The sequence below is a fragment of the Helianthus annuus genome, chromosome 16 (assembly GCF_002127325.2).
Source record: "Helianthus annuus cultivar XRQ/B chromosome 16, HanXRQr2.0-SUNRISE, whole genome shotgun sequence".
Lineage (NCBI taxonomy): Eukaryota > Viridiplantae > Streptophyta > Magnoliopsida > Asterales > Asteraceae > Helianthus > Helianthus annuus.
In genome coordinates this window covers 189,115,523-189,136,730 of record NC_035448.2, presented here as the reverse complement: position 1 = coordinate 189,136,730, position 21,208 = coordinate 189,115,523, and the positions used below count along the sequence as shown (strand labels likewise).

The following is a 21,208-nucleotide window of genomic DNA, read 5'->3' as shown; positions in this document are numbered from 1 at the left end:
AAATCTGGGGGTAAAGATCGACCTGGCTGAAGAGGGGAGTGTATCTGACCATGGCATGAACATGGTGGCAGCTGAGCTCTCTCGAGCTCCTGGAGTCGCTGCGTGTGTGACTCATGCTGATGAACGAAGGACATCAAAACGTCCTCTATAGTGTGTCCAACATGAAACGAATGGTATGGGTCAGTAGGTGGCATGGCTGATGGCGTCGGCCAAAGCAAGGGCTCACTGGTGGGGTCGAATGGTGCCACATGAAATGGTGAAGTAGAGGGTGGAACAGATGACATCTGGGGCATGAAGGGAATAGACATCGGTACGTGCCCAAAAGGATGGGCTGAAGAACCCTCTCCAGGCCTCGTTGGAGGTACAAACTGAGGAACCTGAAAAGTGAAATCAACAGATCGTGTAACAGGGACCTGAGGGGGCAAAGGTGGGACGTCCTCATCAGCAGGTATCCAACCGTGCTGAGCATCCTCATCGGGTGGATCCATGTGGTCAGCAAATAGTGCGTGCTCAAGCTCGAGCGGAATGGGATCAAATGGAGGAACAATGACAGGGTCAACTGGTGCAATAGGATGGTCGACCGGTATATCAGCAACTAAAGGTGGATCAACAACAGGATCGATAGCAACAATATGATTACCAACTAACAAAGGAACATCATCAACAGGAAGATCGCCAACAGGCGGGTCAGCTATAATGGGCTCAACAGGAACGCCAGCATGTACCAGGTCATGCTCATGCATAGGATCTAGAGCAGCTGCCTGCTCAGGAGCCAAGGCAGGCTCATGGTCATCAAAAGCCATATCAAAGTCGAACTCAGGATCAATAGGGTCAACTGGATCAGCGGGGTCCTCCACGAGCTGGTCCATCGGGATAAACTCAATGTCATGATCCGGGTCGAATCCCGGAGGGAAAATGGGATCAGAATCCTCTATGTCGTCATGCTCAAATGCAAAGCTCGGAATAGGTGCTGCTGAGGAAGCCTGGTCAGGATCCGAGTCGTATGCAAAATGTTGCGCGCTCACCTCGTGAGAAGGTGCAGAAGCCACAGACTCAAAGGAGTCTGGGACCGGTGAATGTGCGGGTGAGTCCTCAGCAGGGGCGTCAGCGATCATCAGAAGATCGCCAGCGGGAAGAAGGGCTGCATCCGGAATCTCATCCTCAATAGGCTCGTCCTCAAACAAATCGATATCGCCGTCAGCCTCGGCGTCGAGTAGCAAGTCATATGCGGGATAGACAGCTAAAGGTATAGGAGCTGGTATCATAACTAGGGGTAAGTACTCAGCAGGAGGGTCATCAATAGGCTCATCAGCGCCATCGGGCAGAGCGAAGGGCTGGAAGTCATCGTCATCAGTGCTCGTGTAATCGGAGGTATGCACCTCGTGCTCTGAGGATATAATGTCGTCAGATACTATGGGTAAAGGTCCGGTGGTATCCGAATCACCCGTGCCTGGTGAGTCCATGTGTCTGTAACACAAACACAAATATGCACAAATAATCAGAAAATCAGGTAATCACATAAGCTACCAAATAATAATCACATAATCCTCCTAGTCCCACTAGCCTCCCAGCCTCCCAGACTGTCCTTCCTAGTCCCACTAGCCAACTTTTCCCAGCCTCCCAGACTGACTCCCTAGTCCCACTAGCAAATTCTCCCAGCCTCCCAGACTGACTCCCTAGTCCCACTAGCAAATTCTCCCAGCCTCCCAGACTGACTCCCTAGTCCCACTAGTCAATTCTCCCAGCCTCCCAGACTGACTCCCCAGTCCCACTAGACAACTACCTCGATCCATTAGATCGAGCCTCGGCCTCCCAGACCGAGCCTCCGTCTCTCAGACCGAGCCTCAGCCTCCCAGACTGAGCCTAAAAATAATAAATAAAATGCGCTCAACATTTGTTTATAAAAACGTTTTGGATCTGGACTTAAGTGGTATGCAGTAAAAATGTTTTCGTGAGAGCCCTAGTGATCATAGTCTAGACTCAAGAAGCAATCCTAGTTCGCTATGATCAGAGCTCTGATACCAAGCTGTCACACCCTGGCTTTGCGGAAGCGTGGTTAATTTGGTGTGACTTCTTAATACCATAGCTTAATCATAACAAAGCTATATGAATTAAAAATATGCAAGATCATCCATTAATATAAAAATATCAAAACATTGTCTTAACGGGATAACACCCTATCAACCATAAACTTGTCCAAACATTACAACCATAAACATAACATAACATAATCATGGTTCAAGGACTGTGACTTGTCCAGGAAAGAGTCACATTCCCCGAACCCTGGATGACCTCGGTGACTAATGCAGCGGAAAACATGCCATACCGTGCCAGATCTTTAATTCCCTGAAATACATGTAAGTTGAAAAATCAACAATAATGTTGAGCGAGTTCATGCGAAAGTGAGTAAATAAACCATTGTATTTATCAAAAATCCTGGTATGTAGCAAATAAGGAAAAATAGATCACCAATGGTTTGCAAGGCCATTGATATGTGTGAAATGCAAGTAGGAAGGCTCAAACCTAGCAAATTTATGCGTCGGGAACAAAGTCATCCCAAGGTCCGTTATGCTGGACCTGGGACTGGGCTCGCTACACCCAAATAGATCTACCGCTCCTGCCCCTCGGTCCTACCCTGAGGATTAATGACCTCAAGTTTCCGCCTACCCATTCACATGATCTAAAAGTAACCCTCCTTACGCTAACCATACCATGTATAAAGTAATCATAACCATTGTAACATGTATTTCACCCCCGCAGTTTAGAAAACTGAAAACAGTTAAGAGAAAAGGGGGACATGAACTCACAGTCAGTGCGTCGCTATACCAAGTACTCCAAATATCAGGCAGCTGTACAACGACCTACATGTGCTAAATCTATTAGACGGATGGCCGTGCCTTAGCTTTATAGTTTAAGTTTTGGGAAACGGTTAGACAACCGTTCCTTGTATATACTTGGTAATTAATTTCCTTCCCAAGGATGGGGGATTTAATACATGTGTATTTGTATCATCTTATTAAGTCCCACTTAATATATTGTTACTTCTCATTCCAAAATATAAATATTTTTCTCAAAAATATTATATTTTCTCTTCACTTAATACTTTCCAAAATAATACGTTGACAAAATACGCGTTTATGAATATTTCCGTATAAAGCGTAAGTTACGTTTTAACGATTAAGTGGTATTAATAATTACCGGTGTAACTTATATATTCGTTGTGTAAGCGTTTGTATTATTTTGGTTTCGTCAATGTTTGTAAATATTATTTTTACTCTAAAAATAATATTTATATATTTTCACAAAATAATCATAAACAGTGTGGTGAAAAATATATTTATCGAATAAATATTTATCACGTTTAGTTTTTGTGAAAATCCCACCTCCGATTATTTAATAAATAAAGTCATGGCGAAATATATTTTGAAAACATCTCAAAATAGTTTCACATTTGTAAATAATTCTAAGTGTTAGATTTTAGAAAAATTTCGCCAGAGTTTCCCCTGTAACTGGAGGTGGCCACGCTTTCAAGCGTATCATTTTCTTTTACAAAATCACTTCAACAATTTCTTTAAATCAACCAATCAATTTCCGACACATTAAACTAGTTTCAACACATCAAACTAATCTCAACACACCAAACTTGCCGACTAGTATGTAAATCGCATTATTACATGAACTTGTAGTTTTTCCGAAAACTATAGTGTAGATCTCCTTATATTTGGTGGATCTATGTGTGAAATAGTTTAATCTTGTAAAAACCCCGTTTTTAGAATAAATCATTCTTTACAACTTCCCGACAACTTTTATAAAAATTGTTACTTTGTCGGATCTTTCGTTTCACAAGTGTTTATACACTTGTAGTTTGTAAAAATCATATTTGTTAGTGTGTCATCCGACTTTTATAAAACATGATTTTCTCGACACTTGGTTCTACGAATATACCACTTGTACATGCGTAGATCCGCTAGTTTTAAATACTATTTTACAAGTCAAAATACTTTTACACAAGTTCATGTCTTCCGTGTGGTAGAGTTTCACCTTTTAACCCTTGTACCGATAGAAACAAGCTTATGTCAAGATCTATGATCTTAACGAAATCGGGTTAAACGATGATCAGAGCCACCACAACGTAGATCGGGCCTCAATAATCAACATATTCAAACACTACAACTTTTACACAAGTTATGATCTTTTATCCAACAAAATTCAAGTTTTAGTGAACTTTAAAGATTCAAAAGATGGGTTTCCGCATTTTAACCGTTAAAAATCATATCAACCACTTTAGATATGATCGAGAGTGAGTTTTAAACATTATACCTCTAGCTCGGGGCTAGGGAAGAATCTAGGCGAAAAGGTGGTGGATAAAAGCTAAGTAACGAGGTCCTTCCACTTTCGTTTGCTTCAAAGCTCCTAATATGTGACCCGTAAAGCTAGTATATGCTTGAAATGGATGAACAAGATCGAACAAATGATGGATGGGAGTGTGAGTGTTCGGCCGAGAGTGGGAAGGGGCAAGGAGAGAGGGTGTTGAGTGAGTTGTGAAGTGTGAGAAGTCTTATGTGTTAAGCCATGTATTTATAGACAAATCATGTGCCATAATCCTTTGGTTTTTATGTCCTCTTGATTCTAGACACAATCAAATAAAATAATCACAATTGTACTCTCCTAGTTACAAGGAGATAGAACCGGCCCAAGGGGGGGGGGTCCTATGGTTCGATTCCAATGGTGTAGTTAGTGTTTAGTTACGTTAAGTAGGTTAACTTTAGAGGTTAACTCCGTTAGTTGTATGATATGTTATAAAGCGGATGTTAGGGTAATCAGGGACCCTAACTGGCTCAGAAAAAGACCAATAATACTTTTGGCAATATTTTCATGTTCCGGGTATAGTCCGGTTGTTCGGTTGGATAGTAATCCGTTAAAGTGCTTAAGTAATCTTTTAAGCGTCGTAAATAATATTTTTAGCGACACAATTTATTCTGCAAAGTGTCAGGAATATTTCCTCATGTTTTGGCACTTTATTAGTTAGCTAGAAGCTAGTATGTTGATAAAAGTGTTGTGTTTCGTGCTTAGAGTACGTTTTAGGCACATCCAATCATTACATCTTATTCCTAGAGACGCAGTTATACAACCCTTGTATCCCTACACACACTATGGGTGTAGTAAAATATTTCTGGCTCATATAGGCCTTTAGAGGCAGTGTCTGCCTGATGCTGGCTATATCAGCATGTTCAATAGGTTATCCGTTCAAATGCTACTGTGCTTTTGTGCATCATGTTTGTCACTAAAGTTCAGTACGTAAATAATGTAGTGACGGAAATCAAAGTATGATGCAGATATGTACAAATATCAACAGTCAAGTAGCAGTTTATCAGTAATCTCAGTTAAGCACAGTAATTAAGCAACAATTAATAGTTAATTAAGTCGTACGGATACCTGGTTTAGTGAGGGTTGTCACATAGACCATATCTGGTTAATTTGTTACTCACTTTTATTTAGGATTTGAATATAACTTATCCTAATTACAAACAATATTGTTAGTGGCACAGAAGCCTAGTCACAAGGACGTTTTTATAATAAAAGCCGGGATTTACAGAGAATCAAGGCATGAAGGTTTGAACCGTAGTCCTTTTACCTTTTCTGACAGGGAGTCATAGACTACAACTGTCTTTTGTCTTATATGACAATAAATATGGCCCGTAGGCACTACATCACTAATGGATGTTTAATAAGTTTGGCCCGTAGGCACTACATCCCTAATGGATGTTTAATAAATGATCATCTTCATTGATGATTTAACCCATGATTTATAAATCATTAATCTGGGCTTTGGAATCCTTAGAAGGATTCTCATATAAGAATGACACGTGCGATTTTAACGAATCACATCTGCCGAGAACGCTAACATGTTTACAGAGGTTAACTGGAAATCTGAATCTTTTAATTAGGTCTTACCATCTTGGCCGGGTCTTATAATGACACCTGGCTAGGTTTCACCATTAAGATTCTTTATTTAGGCAGATTAATCTTAAAAAAAGAATGGTTTTTGATTTATTTCATATATAATAACAAAAATGAAATTTATAACATAACATTCCATTAATTACACGCTGCCCTAAACGGGACTTTTTAGATAAATAAATACCTACGCAGAGGTTTACAGAAAACAAGTCCACGCAGGGACCACATACATAGATAGATGTCCGCACAGGGACTAAAAGATAAGTCCACGCAGGAACTGAAAGTAATTGTCTGCGTAGGGACTAAACACGATAAATGTCCACGCAGGGATTTTGCTTGTAATAGTAAATACTGTAATACATAAAGAGACTAATGATCTCGTTTCTTCCTCCCTTTTAGTAGGTTTGCTAGGCCCTTGAGGAATCCACGATTACTCTTACGTTCTTGTTCGAAGTCTCGTTCCACACGGTTTAAATGGTGTAGGATTTCTTCTTGCTCCGGTGGAGAAAAACGTGGTTGTTGCGACGGTTGCTGAACCGGAGGTCTAGGAGGTATTGGATACCCATGAGCTGAGTAATCTGGTCTCCAAGAGGTTCCATGGCGGGCATTGTAATTAGCCGCTACCACGTATGGATCGGCATCATAGTTATAGTTATAGTGCGTGTGAGTCGGCTGCTCAAACGGATTGTACGCGGTGGAACCGCCGTACGCTGGTATAGGGTTATCATAGCCGAAAGGTGGCGGAGGTGGTACAACTGGTGCAGAATTCACCTCTGCAGGGTGACCCGAAGGTTCCCCTAACTGTGGTTCTTTAGGTACTGGCGGAAAGTGACTCGCACTCGTGTGGTGAGGGGTGCTGAAATGGAATTCCCCTCCTCGGGTGGACATCCGCGCGCCTGATCTCCTACGCCTTGGCGGATCTGGAAGTACTGGTTGAACTGGTGGCGGTGGAGGCGGTGGCGTAACTGCCACGAACCGCGAATCCTCAGAAGGATCCTGTTGTTGTTGTTGGTCATGAGGCGAGAAATGATGAGAAGGTGTGAAGTACCAATCACATTTGTCAAACCTCGCCTGATAACTGTCGGGACCTTGATAGGGTGTTCCATGAAAAGATGACCCATCAGAGATCTCGATTGGATGGTTGGGAGTACCTCTTGCAGGTTCTATGGGATCCGTGTCTTCATCCATATCTACCGCATTATCTTCGGAGAAATGGTCTTCAGGTCCTAATGGGTTATAACCTATCGGTTCTTGCACGTAATCAGCCGGGTTAAATCGGCCTTGAAAGAAAGGAGTAGGATCGCCATAGGAACGGTGCGAAGCAGATCGCTGGAGAGGTATAAACGATGGTTGAGGGTTATTGGGTTCATTTTCTGAGTTTGGTCCAAAAGAGTGACGGTAGGAAGGTGTCGAACTGTGCGAGGTAGAATGTCTTGCAGGCTCAAAGAGATTTCTTCTACGTCTCTGAGGTTCCTCACTTCTTGTACTGGAGGGAACTCGCATGTTCGAAGGTCCGGCCTCGTGATCATTATGAGTAGTGATCGGCCCTTTGCCTCTTCCTCTTCTTCCTCTTCTAATTGCTGGTGGCATATTTCCTTCTTTCAAAACTTTAAATCACAATAAACAATAAAAAGACAAACTGGAATAACAATTCGAATTTGTCCTATGTTCTTGTCTAGACTCAAGTATGTGCAATTGTGTCATTGAGATTAAACACATAAGGATAGCGTTTAATTCACTCAATGTTGGCTCTGATACCAACCTGTCACACCCCTATTTCCACGTGTCTCACCGGTGGGCCCGGTGGGGGATTACCGTGACGTAGTTGGCAACAATATAGTCAAACCACACAATATATGAATGCACAGTGGAAGCATAAAGATAAATAAATTTCAACATTGAATGTAATATCAAAGTATCACCATCGTTGAAATAAAATCCACAGGGGATCAAATAAAAATATAAGTATTGTTCAACAGACGTAGGCATCTTAAGCTTGGTAGACTCTTTATTGATGCTAAGGAGAATTATCCAGCCAATTACGCTTAGTACCTACATTTAGTCTTTTTGGGAAAATACGTCAGTTTACACTGGTAAATAATTCAACCGACACTTTCGTAAAATGTTTAATAAAATTGATTTGAATGCACAAGGCACAAACTCTTTATAACTTGGGATAATTTATAATTAAATCTTGTAAAGAATTACATGTTTACTATGCGTTCGGTCGCTCGGGTCGTGCCGGGTTAAAGATTAATAGACACACCACATAGCATAAAACCGTGGCGGGAAAACCAACGGCTATACCTTTATAATCATGGACATAATGCCGGGTGTACGCCTACACCCGGATGTCAAGGTCGTGGCCATTTCGTAAAATGCTGCCAAAGATATCCGGGACATGGTCATTAAGCTCCCAAAGGCGTAAAGCCAACAAAACAAATTTTTAAACGGGTCACATTGATAATACCCAACTACTAATGAGTTGGGGTCAATTGCCCGACCAAGCGGTATTTTAAATACCGTAACCCAAGCCCGTATAACGGAAAACAAGTTAAAAGTATTTATCTTTGCAAGTATAAATCCTTAATCGAATAAATTGCAAATAGCTTTTACTGGTCTCCTATTCTGGAACGAAGGTTTAAAATAACCTATTAGAATCCTAACGGGTCTTTAATTTAGCCGTAGCTTAGACCGGTCAGTTTCAAAGGATAGTTACGGTTTAATCGCGTAAAAGGTGAAAACCGGGAATGGAATGTGATTTGGACCCAAAAAGTTTGAAGACTTGTTTTATATGGGTATAATAACCACACTCTGGATTTTGGAGTCAAAACCATATGGTTTGACCCGTTTCGGCTAGTTTATGTAAACTAGTTACATAAGCCGAACCGTGCGCGCAAAAGGCGTAACGGGTAACCGTAGGAGTCCTTCACAGGTTTCCTAAGTCAATATGCTTTAAAGAGGTTGTGGTATCAATAGGATACCTTCCATAATGCCCGTAACGAGTTTTAATCCATTTTATGCCCCGTAGGGGTATTTCGGTCATTTTAAAGATTATAAAAGAGGTTTCTGAGTTCTACAGGAAATCTGAGTTTTCCGATCAGTTTATAAAGTCCAAAATACTCTTTTTATTATTTAAAATCAGTAGTAACTGGAATCGGGTCAAAAGACTTTGTAGAACTCAAGTTATGTCCGAAAAGGGTATATTCGGTAGTTACCGAACCGATGCCATAACCGCAGGTTATGAGCAGGTTAAAAATAATTAAAAATCTTTAAAAATCCCAAAATATTATTTTACATCAGTGTGTAGAAGGTTTGGTGTCGAAATCTGGGTTTAGATAGGCGTTATGCTAATTGCGCTATTTAATTACTAAAGTTTCCGTAATTTGCGCTATTTAGCATAACTCCTATTCTGGACCTCGGATTGACGTGAAATTTTAGGGACATGCTTAGAAATCAGTAAATAAGGTTATGGTCCTTTCACATGTCCGAAATTCTCGTTTTAAATTAAAAAGGGCGTTACGGTCAACTTTTAAGCATTTAACGAAAAGGTGTAAAAGACTCGGACAACCAATGAACCGGTCACAGAGGGTTATACCATCATGTAACCTGGTCCTAAGAGAGTCCTAAGGCATATCTAATTCATACCATAACGGGTCAGAACTGAAGTCAAAGCAAAAGTCAAAGTTTTGCGACTTTCGGCTCCGAACCGGGTCAAAACAGTAAATGGTCGGATCAAACAAGCTTAGACTAGTTAATATACTTATTATCATGTTTTATGAGTGTTAATACAGGTTACACACCATCTACATTACTGATTATGCATAAAATCGCAAAATAGCATTTCTGTTGACTTTTTCTAAGCACGTTTGACTCGACATTCGGACTAGTTAGAGTGGGAATCAGAGGGTGCCCTTTTAGGGGTTTAAATCCCACATGATTACCAACATATAACTACCTTTGATTCGACAAACCACTAGACCATTTGTGATTTATCGCAAAGTCAATCGTTAATTACGACGGATTGACTTTTAAGCTAAACTATGCAAAAACTAAGCCACAAAGGGTTGGGCATACTTACAGAAGCTTGGTGCACGACTAGAGATGTTAGAAGAATGCTTTAGAGCACCAGCGATGATCAAGAGAGCAGGTTTGAGGTGTGTTTCAATTGTGTGCAATGCATTGCCTTTTATAGTGAAATTTCATGCACAAGATCATTACAACTCATCCTATAATTGCTCATGGATGATCAGCAGGTGTCCCTGAGTGCTAGCGGACATGTAGGTGGCGCCCATGCTTCAATTAATGCATCCAAGATCGTTCACAAGCTCAAACAGTGAATCTGTCCAAGTTTTCTGCATCTGGGGACTTCACGCGGCCCGCATTAAGATTCAGGCTAGGCTCACGCGGGCCGCCTGAATCCTAATGTCAGTAACCGAATCTACAGATGGCTCGCGGGCTGCCTGAACTTTCTTGTTTCGCTAATGCGGGCCGCCTGAGGCCTGAATTTCAAGATTTTCAAATCTTTTGTAATCATTAACCTGACCTTTCGGTTTCGAAGGGGTAACTTTGCGATTTGGGCCTCGATTATTTACAAATAAGGGCCTCGTGACTATTACCCGCATTGTTAAGTCCCCGGTTAGTTTAATTACTATCCGGAAGGCCTTAACTTTTATTGTTGACGCTTTTAACCCCTCGCATACGAAATTTATCATAACTTTCTCGTTTTAAAACGGAACTCCGCGAAATTCATATCGTATATTCTAGTGAGCGTATTTTACTGTTTCAAAGCCTCGGGTTCGTCAAAGGGTCACTCAGAGGTATAAATTAAACATGTTGACACAATTAACCCCTGTAGTTTGTAATCTCTCACTTTCTTCCGCATTTCGCTCCGTACGATCCATGATTCATTTGTTTGAAGGTACGAGCATCAATTAGGGTTACTATACAGTATATTTACCCCTCGTTGACATTTTTAACCCTCGAATTTACATACTTTCAAGGTTTGTCAACTTTAGTCCCTTATTTAGTATTTAATACCACGTGTAAACCTACGACACGTGTCAATACATTATTGGACACAAAATTTTGAGGTGTTATAGATAACGAACCACGCAACGGAATACAGATACAAACCCTAATACCAATCTTCAACCCAAGAGCATCAATGGCTCTGATACCATGTCAAAAACATGGTATGAAATCAGATCTAAATGCAAACGTACCCAAACCAAAGATTTTATACCCAAACGAATCAAATCGATTTACAAATATAACAAACAAGAAACACTCAAACTCTCACTTGATTATCAACACGATAATCAGACTAGAAACTAACAGGAACACTCACAAATATTGACACAAGATGAATCAAGATAAGACAGAGAAAAAAACCCAAATTTCACCTTTAGACAGAGAAGCAGATTGTAATGTAATCTCGAATGAATGAATGAGAAAGTAGTCCCTGAGCGTAGACACTGAGCCTTTTTATAATCCCCACATAACAATTGGATACCCACGGATAATCCAGAACGCTTACTCCTTTATAAAACAAGTCCAGCAAGCAGCCCAGCAACATGTTCCCAGCAACCCAGCAATAAGCCCAGCAACTTGTTTAAGTCCAGCAACATTTAAATAGCAGATTCTCAGTCTCAACAAAAAATAAAAACAAAAAGTGTAAGAATTAGTATAAGAACTATAAAAATATTAAATTGTTTATAAAAGTATTAAATTGTTAAAGAACAAGTAGAGCAAGTAATTTAACATTTTAGCAGAGAGCGGATAAGGTCTGGAGGCCTAAGTTTGCAACCACAACCTTCTTCGTATCTAACCTGTTGGATGGGACCATTGAGAAGGATTTGGTATAAATGTTTGGAGAACATGGAGATCTGGTGAATGTCTATTTGTCAAAGAAAAGAGATAAACTTTAGAATCTCTTTCGTTTTCTAAGATATGCGAATGTGCGCAATAAAGAGGCAATGGAGCAGGTGTTATCCTCTGTGGTCATCAATGGAGCCAAAGTAGGTGTTGATGTCACGAAGTATGATAAGTGGGGGTGTCAGAAGTCGAAGGCGGTGCCCAGGCAGGGTGGATGGAGTTACGAACATTGGCTGGCAATTGACAAGGGAGGGAAACGTCCTGGTTCCTTTGCGGAGGCAGTTTCGGTGCAGTACGTGGCAGCTAAACCGGTCTCCAAAATGATTCTAATCGCTCCAGGCTTGTCGGGAGTGCGGGTAGTAGGTGGTCTAGAAAATCGGTGGTTGGTGAAGTGAAGTCATTGCATGATCTTTGTAACGTCAACTGATTGCTAGCAGAGGCTGAAGTGGCTGACTGTAAAGTCAAATATCTGGGGGAGGGGGGTATCAGTGTTGTTGATGTTTGGTGACAAAACGGCGGAAAACCAATTTTTAGAGTCTAAAGTAGATCTTCTGCAGCAGTGGTTTCAGGGGCTGGTATTATGGAATGGGGAGCATAGGCAGGAAGAGAGAGTGGCGTGGCTGGCAATCAAGGGTGTGCCGGCTATCGGGGGGGACACCTTTGACTTAATCGGGAATTTTCTTGGCAGGGTGATGGCTAGCTTTGGGGATGATAGTGATTTGTCGTTCATTAAGGTGGCTATCACCACTCGTTCGCAGGCCAGAATCATCGAAATTTTTAATGTTAGGTGGATGGACAGGTCTTTCAGGATCACAGTGGAAGAAGATCCGACGATTTGGAAGCCGATATTTGTGATGCCAAACAAGGCGACAGAGGAGGTTAGGGTTCAGGCGATGGTGCAAGGAGAGGTGTCTGTCATCAAATTCCAATGTCTCTAAATATCAAGGGAGTGGGTAATGCAAGTAAAGCTTGATGAGTGCGGAGGATGGTGCTAGATTGCAAAGTGGCTTTCTTTTCAGTTCAAGAAACGCAATTCGCTGGGGGGTTAAGATTAACCGGGGATTGTTCTTGGAAAACATATTTTTGGATTCGGTAGTAGTGAACGCAACGGGTAGGTCTGGGGGGCTCTTGTGTGTGTGAAACTCAAAACTGCTGGAAAAAGATCAGGTGATTTTAAACAAAAATTTTATTATGGTCTCGGGTAAATGGAAAGGGCTGGATAAAAAGGTCACCTTTGTGAACTTCTACGGGCCAAAAAAACATGAACATTAAAAGGCGTTATGGGAGGAAATTGGAAGTTTGATGGATCAGATTCCGGAAGTTTGGATCATAATGGGTGACTTCAACTCAGTTCGATTCCAAGAGGAAAGGCTCAATTCGGACCCAGTATGTGCTTAATTTTTTTAATGATTTTATTGCAGCCAAAGGTCTTTCGGAATTCACTATGAAGGGGTCAAAATTCACGTATTGTGAGAAGAAGGGTAGGAAATTCAGCAAGATTGATAACGTGTTTGTGAATCATGATTTTTTGGATTTGTGGTCGGACTCGTGTCTTATGGCTTTGCCTCGATACTTGTCGGATCATAACCCATTAGTATTGATTTCGGACCCATTAGATTACAGTCCGATACCCTTTCACTTTTTTAACTTATAGTATGTAGTTTACAAATAGTTATTAATCTGATAGGAGTAGATGATCAATCATAAAAAGAAGAGTTATATACCATTTTAGTCGCTGCGATTGTGATTTGACTCAAATAACTTTTTTTTTACTTTTCTATCCATTTGGTTTCAATTTTGTCTTCGTTTCAGGCTGCCAATCCAACTCCATCCAAATGTTTCATCAGTTTAACCCACGTGTCTCAAGGGTGGGGGCATTATCCCACTACACTCATTTCTTCAAAACGCCCCTTAGATGACTGGACTGCCACATGTCGAACAATACCCAAGAGTAAAAACATTATTCACTTCTACCACTACACATATGTTCTTAAATGCAGCAAAAAATTGATTTTCATACTTCTAATCACTTGAATTCTACAATAAAGTGGATTTTTTATGGGATTTTTTTATTGATCTACCAAATGTAGCAGACAACATTCTTTTTTTTAAAGGCCAACTAACAATATTATAAACAGTGGTAAACACAGAGTTGTTAACCACAACAAATTTGTAGTTCTTTTACAAAATAATCGAATTGTCCTTTTTGTTAACAGAAAAAATGGATGAAATTAACCCAGTGAGCTAAAATGGCAACGGTGAAACCTTTTTAGACCCACATGCAAAAAATGAAACTTTTAGACTAAACTGGCAAAATGACACAAACCACAAGGACTAAAACGCCATTTAACTCTTTTTTTAAACATTATAGTTTATAAAATATGACAAGAATATGTAAAAGAAGTGCAAGTTTGTTGTGGAGGGGGAAAATTGTAACTAATTAACCACAATTATGTTAAATTTTAGGGATTAATGTGTAATAAGATAGGAGACTAAAATATAATTATTGTTTAAAAGACCAATTTATCTTTATTTTAGAGGTGTATTTATAAATTAAGAGTGATTTCTTTTAAGTATTTTGAAATGTCCATATGGACACTAGTACACAATTAATCAAAAGATGCTATGGGTGTTTTCAAAAAATGCGGTCATTCTTTCTAACCGCATCTTATGGGTGTTTTGAAAGGGATTTATGTTTGTTTTGAAAAAAGCATGAGCCAAAAGATGTGGTTCTTGTATAACCGCATCTTTTGGGTGTTTTAAAAAATGATCAAGAGCCAAAAGATGTGGTTCTAGAACCGCATCTCTTAATATAACGGTAATAAATAAATAATAACCATAAAAATAAGTATTAAATAAATAGTAATATTGATTAATAAATAAAACTACTAATAAAAATAAGTAAATACTAACTGTATACGGTATGACTAATTTTTTTTATTAATAATACTAGATAACAAGATTTAAGAAAAGGGTTTTCATATATAGTATTAATAATAATAAGTAACTTTGTTATGATAAACAAATTACTTTTTTATGATTATAAATATTTTTTTTTTATTTATTCATTTGTTTTGTATATAGGTATGTACTTATTTATCTATATGTATTATGTATATATATATATATATATGTATATGTTAGTGTATGAATATATGTACATATAGACATATCAATAAATGATTAATAAAGAAGAGTTTAAACGTATATCAACGATCACGTGCATGTTACTTAAACATATAGCGAGATGGTCAACTAACGTTGTTTATACTACCATTTTTGTCAATAAAGGTTGTTTAGGACGATTAATGGTCCATTAGGATAACTGATATGTTAATTAGAGACATTGGTGCTCAACTAGAGTCGTTCACGCTCCATTTTTGTCAATGAAGGGCGTTAAGGATCATAAGTGGTCTATTTAGGATGATTGATGGACAATTAGGCCAGTAATGGTCAACTAGGGTTGATCATGCTATATTAGTGTCAATGAAGTTTATTTAAGATAATTAAAAGTCCATTAGGATAAGTGATAAATCATTTAGAATAGTGGTGGTCAACTAGGGTTGTGCATGCTACATTTTTGTTAATGAAGGACGTTTGGGATGATTAGTAGTCAATTAGGATGATTGATATGTTAATTAGGGCATGTGGTGGTCAACTAGGGTTGTTCATGTTCCATTATTATCAACGAATAGCGCTTAAGATGGTCATTGGCCTATTAGGATATATATCAATTAGGGACAGTGGTGGTCAACTAGGGTTGTTCATGCTACATTTATGTTAATAAAGAAAGTTTAGGATGATTAATGGTCCGTTAGGATGATTGATATGTCAATTAAAGCCACTAGTGATCAATTTGGGCTACTAGTGGTCAATTAATGTTCAGATGGTTGATGGGCCAATTAAAGCAAGTTATGGTCAACTAGGGTTGTTCATGTTCCATTATTGTCAACGAAGGACGTTCAAGATGATCAATGGTTTATGAGGATGATTGATGGTCTAATTAGGGCAGGTGATGGTCAAGTAAGGTTGTTCATGCTAAGGGCGTTAATAGTGATCAATGGTCCATTAGGATGGTTGATGGACCCATTTTATGGTCACTAATGGTGAACTAGGGTTGTTCGTGCTATATTAGTGTCAATGAAGGTTGTTTAGGATGATTAACAGTCCATTAGAATGATTGATAGATCAATTAGAGACAATGGTGGTCAACCATGGTTGTTCATGCTACATTTTGGTTAACGAAGGTCGTTTAGGATGATTAGCGGTCCATTATGATGACTGATAGGCCAATTAGGGCCAGTGGTGGTCAACTAGGGTTGTTAATGTTTCGTCATTGTCAACAAAGGGAGTTTAGGATGATTAATGGTTTACTAGGATAGTTAATGGGCCAATTAGGGCCAGTGATGGTTAACTAGGGTTGTCCATGTTCTATTATTGTCATCCAAGGGCATTTAAGATGATCAATGGTCCATTGGCCAATTAGGGTTAGTGATGGTCAAGTAGGGTTGTTCATGGTCTATTTTTTTGCCAACAAATGGCATTAAGGATGATGGTTGGTACATTAGGATGATTGATGAGTCAGTTAGGGCCATTAAGTATAGAAGTTGGGTGTGTGGTGATAATGAATGATGAATAATCATAGATCTAAGAAGATATGAATGAAATGCAATTTCATAATCACAGATTTATTAAACCTCTATGGATTTTGTATCCATGGAGTTCTTACATTATAGACCCGTGACAATCTGAACAGATCGATATCGTTCCAAAACGACTTGATACCCATAGACCTGTGGCAGTGTACCAATGTAGCGTAATGACAGTGGCAACATACTACCTATCGAATTCCTACGGAAACATACTGCCACAAAATTCCCAAATTCTCAAAATTTTCCCACCCTCACAAAACCTATTCGTTTTCATATGGTTTTAATATTAGTGATACTCTACCACGTCCGTTTTCGTTGTTAGGTTCTTATATTTAGAGTCGAGCTACGACACAAATAAAATAACATATGCAGGCATCATTTGTTTATTGATTATAGAATATTTTTGCTAAAAATAATAATTAATAGAGTAAATTACGATTTTGGCCCCTGTGGTTATATCTCTTTTACCTTTTTATCCCCAAAAGGAATCTTTTAACATCTGAGTCTTCAACGTCTTTTTTCTAACCCTTTTGGCCCCTAACACTAACCCCATCCATTTACTTTTAAGAGCCAAAAGGGTTAGAAAAAAGACGTTCGAGGCTTAGATGTTAAAAGATTTCTTTTTTTGAGCTAGAACGGTAAAAATGAACCACATGGGCCAAAATCGTAATTTACTCTAATGAATATTAACAACTCTCTATTTTTCTTGAAAAATTCAGATGATCCCGCCTACTTCCCCCAATATTCATCTATTCCCTCCAAATGCCCCTCTTCCCCCAATCTGCATTTTCTCATAACATCTCGCACTCTCCATCCATTTCCTGAAGACGTGGAGTCAAGCTCCCCTTCTATCCGCTCTCTTTCATCTCCACGATGAGGAGTTTTACGCGAGGATTGAAGCTTTTAAATTTGTTGATTTCACTAAATCCTACAACGTTCGTACTAACTAGGTTTTGAAAATCTTACTGAAATACTAGGTGAGTGTGTTTTATTTTTATTGTTGATGATGCGAGGTGCTTATGTTTGATTTAGGGATATGTTATTGTATGATTTTGATATACAGAATTGAAACCTGTGATCCTGTAATTAGTAATCGGTAGACTAAAGCTAGACAAAGTTGGATAATAATTTGTTTATTGATTGTTTTCGTCGAGCAATCCACCTAACTTTCATATTATGTGCTTAAGTGCTTTGGATTGAAATATGTGTGAGAATTGCCTTAATTTGGAATTCCTTGCTTATACAGTAGTGTTTCTTCTTCGTGATTAGTTGCTATGGCCTGGTTGCATTTCGTCTTTGAATGTTTTTTTATTGTTTGTTTTGTAAATAATTTGATTTGTAGATTTTTGGTTTGCTTACATACTAATTTAACTGTTGTAGGGACGAAATAAAGGGTGTCTTGTGTGCAAGAAGAAGATGGCAACTTATCTCCCAAAACACTTTCTGGATCCTGTCCTGCCCCATTTAGAAATCTTTTGGAATATGTTGTTAATTTGAAGTTTGATAAGGAGCCTACTTATGCAAAACTTTTGTTTGATCATCTGAAAGTAGTTATTTTTCCTAAATACATGTCAAATTGTGTGTTAATTTGTTGGCCTATTATATGGTATTTGTAGGTTTATGAAAGGAGCTCACATCATAGTATTTTGGTTGTTTGTTTGAAGTTGTGAAAATGAAGCTCTCTAACGGAAAGGTCTGTTCTTTTCACTTCAATCATATATGCAATCAACAATTGAACTGCCATACTTTATTTAAACCATTTTGGGTTAGAATTCAACATGTTTGCTTATATACGGCTTGATTCTGGTTATGTAGAGTTGGAGGTATTTTCAATTCATAGAACTTCTGATTCTGTTTATTTTGAATAGCTAGTATGTAAAAGTTCGGACAAAATTTTATATAACAAAATTTAAAAGTTCAGACAAAATTTGCTTCGAGATAAACAAATTGGGAGTCCGGCCTGTTTTGGTCCATAAAATGCCTTGCGTTTGGATCTGAACCTGCCCATACCATGACCTATAGAAGTAATCCAAGTCTTCATGTATGTTAGCAGTGCACGCATAAGCAATCTTTTAGAAGTAATTCAAGTCTTTGTGTGACTCAAAAGTGTCATCAGGTAGATGTAGATGTCGAGACCGATGAGGTTTATGCTCAATTGACATTGCGACCACTGAGCTTGGTCTGTTTATTCCCTTTAATCATTTTATGAATCTGGAGGTTTATTACCTATTTCTTAATTATGCAATCTTTCAACTGTTTTGAAATTTATATAGGAAGAGCAAAAAAGAAGCATTTCTTCCAGCAGTTTGGGGTTCCCCGAGCAAACAACCCACAAATTATTTTTGTTAAATATTGACTGCAAGTTTTGCTAGCACTTACAGCGGATCTTTAGTTCATTGTCACACAGCTGCTGTGTAAGTATCTCTTCCACTGGTAAGCTAGAACACATTCTAAACAAAGTAGCATAAAGTCGGTGCATTTCCTCCACTGAAAGTATTTCTCCCACTCCCCCACTTGCACACCTATTTCTGGGTATGAACCATTTCTTATTATAATACAGGATACTGTTTTGGAGCTTGAATGTCATGGTGCCAAGAGGAAATTTACCATACGTCAGGTTTGTATATCTCTTTTTTCTAATATAATGGTCAAGTTTGTTATGTCTTTTTTTTACTGCACATGTGATTTCTTATTTCTATGCACTTCTTATATTCACATACTTTTATATTCACATACTTGCCATATACGTGCCCCTCGGCCTACGTATGACCTCATCGTAGAACATGTATCTTCTGAATTGGTTTATTCACTTTTCTTCTCGTATCCTATCGCCATATATATAAAAATAAAAGTTCCCAGAATCGTCATATTACTGGTTATCTTACATTCATATGCTTTGAATCATCTTTTCTCTTACTATAAATGTCAAAATGAGTGGTTCGAGTGGGTGTCAAAAATGTAACTTTTTTAGTTGGTTGGGCTGACTATTCAATTTTTTAGTCCATTTTTTTAACTTTTCAATAGTTCAGGTGTTAAATATGAATATGAAAACTGTTGTTCATCTATAGATTTGAATATGATTGATGAATTTGTATGTGATACTTGTGAATTTGGCTATGATGAAAGGTTGATGGAGAAGCCAAATAGTACAGAATAGAAGTCTTCCTCCATGGAAATGCAGTGTGTATATATATATTATAAACTTGGAGGATGATGGTGGGGACATGGTGTTACTCTTACACTAACTATTTTTTTCTCATAGTGTTATTATTGTGAGTTATGAAAAAATAGAACACTCACTTCCATTGTTCTCAATAGGGTGTGAATATGTAATAAAGTATTCAATTGTAAAAATTAAGAAAGTTGGCCACTTCAACGGAGTAAACAATGATATGCTTTGATTTCGTGTTGGTTTTTGATGGTTTGTCTATGAATATGGCTGATAGGTTAGAGACGGTGGCTTCCGGTATGGCGTGGCCCGGTTCGTGTCGCAATACAATTGGAATTTGATTTTCATAGGGCCATCTACAATCTCAACACTTTTTTGGTTGGTTTAATGAACTTTTTCTCTTCTACGATTCCGGTTGCAAGTATGGATTGAAGACGTTGGTTTGGGTTGAAAGTATGAAGACATTTGTCGGTTCAGGAAGTTATTGTATATCACTTTCATCTTTAGAGTTATATGTAATGTTGTGTTATTGGAAAACTTTTGTAATATTGTATTACTTTGAAACCTTTGTATTTTGTAATCTTGGGTCATATTATATTGGTTCTAATTTAATTTTGTTCTTTTTTGTATGTTTTATTTTAATTTTTAGAGAATTTGTTAATTATGGGAATTTATTAATAATACATATATATATTATTTTACTCTAAACACTAACAGATGATGCGGTTTTAGAACCACATCTCTTGAGTATATTAGGAAAAGGAGTTTTTTTGTTAATATATCAAAAGATGCGGTTTTAGAACCGTATCTCTTGTAACCGCATCTTTTGGCATATAGCTAAAAGATGCCTTGCCATAAGATGCGGGTCTAAAACCGCATCTCATAGCCAATTTAACCGCATCTTTTGATCAAATTTGTACTAGTGGGATGAAGTTTTGTTCACCGTTAAAATAAAAAGTAAAAATAACAGCTGACCTCAAGATTTGTTTTTTTTAAGGAAAAGTTAAATTTAACACACAAGTCAACTTTAATTCACGAGGAGACCCATTTAATTTTTTTTTTTTTTTTGTTATTGTTTTTGGGATTAAATGGATTCATAGATACTTGATCGATGGGTAATTTGACTTAAACAGATCGTTATTTTTTTAGGATTATTTTCTTGGCACCATATATTTGAATTACAGGAATTTAAGTGGGCTGCGAAGTCATTACAAAAACAAAAATTGGGTCGGTGACAAACAAATTTATTGGACAGTCTGTGATTGGGTTGAATTTTATTAAGATTTACATTGGACCGAGTCATTGTTTTGGCTGGGCTTTTTGAAATAAAAATTAGATTTGGGTTATTCAAGTGGGCTGCTTCAATTAGTTGTAACCAGGGAGAAGGCCCGTGCTTTGCGGCGAGAGACAGAATCCAATATTAAAAATCCAATACCCTTCACGTTTATACCATCTGGATCCAGCAATTTCATCGTCGCCTCCTTCACACATACAACCCCACCCCAACACCACCTGGATTCTACATGGCATAATCTCATGCAGGTCATGC

General features: G+C 38.4%; 1 long non-coding RNA gene across 2 annotated transcripts; it reads left to right on the top strand.

The window, feature by feature from the left end:
* The first annotated feature begins 17,192 nt into the window (after nucleotides 1–17,192).
* On the top strand, nucleotides 17,193–20,389 carry LOC110918802. 2 transcript variants are annotated; one of them, XR_002581548.2, is made up of 5 exons: nucleotides 17,193–17,467; nucleotides 17,871–18,183; nucleotides 18,764–18,904; nucleotides 19,051–19,107; nucleotides 19,937–20,389. It is a non-coding gene; the product is annotated as an uncharacterized LOC110918802 (long non-coding RNA). The 2 variants fall into 2 exon arrangements; XR_002581549.2 differs by having other exon boundaries at nucleotides 18,764–18,923; nucleotides 19,937–20,387.
* The last annotated feature ends 819 nt before the right edge of the window (nucleotides 20,390–21,208 follow it).